Genomic DNA, 690 nt, shown 5'->3' on the forward strand with positions numbered 1-690 from the left:
TGTTTTGTTTTGTTTTTGTTTTTGCTATTTTTTAATTTTTTTTATTTGATGTGTTTGTTCATTTTGCTTTATATTCTTTGTTTTGTTTTGTTTTTCTTTTCTTTCCGACAAAAAGAAATTAATAAGCTAGCACCGCGAAACAACAGTGCACATATTATATAACACAAGTAAGATACCCAGCATTATTTTTTTCAATTTCTATCTTTAGTTTCAGAGTCATAACTGGGCCATACCTTCTCCTCGGAAAACTCGTGATAAATAAAAGAAAAGAAGTGATTCATCGTTTTAAAACTGCCACCAACATTATAGTCTAGTGCGTCTTCAGGCGTTGTCGATTTACCTGAATGCGCGTCGTTAAAGAGAATCAGACTTGGATCTCCTTTTGTTCCCGTGTCCTGATTTTGGAGCAGATATTTGTAGGTATGTAAAATTCTGAAATTATGCAAACTGAGCCCAACAACGTGAAATTATGCGATTCTGTTAATTTTTTTTTATGATAAAGGAAAATAATCAGAAATTATACAAAAATGATCAAAGTTTACTAAATTATGCGGGGTGAATAAATCCCACGGGACAGGTAGGTTTCGTAAAATGTGTTGAAATATTGCAAGTTGTTATGTCTCAGGGAGAACAAACCAAGAAGAACGAAACAATAAAAAGGTGAATTGTTTAGTCGGTGATGCTGCTGCT

This window comes from Aplysia californica, unplaced genomic scaffold (genome assembly GCF_000002075.1).
Source record: "Aplysia californica isolate F4 #8 unplaced genomic scaffold, AplCal3.0 scaffold00230, whole genome shotgun sequence".
In the NCBI taxonomy this organism is placed as follows: domain Eukaryota; kingdom Metazoa; phylum Mollusca; class Gastropoda; order Aplysiida; family Aplysiidae; genus Aplysia; species Aplysia californica.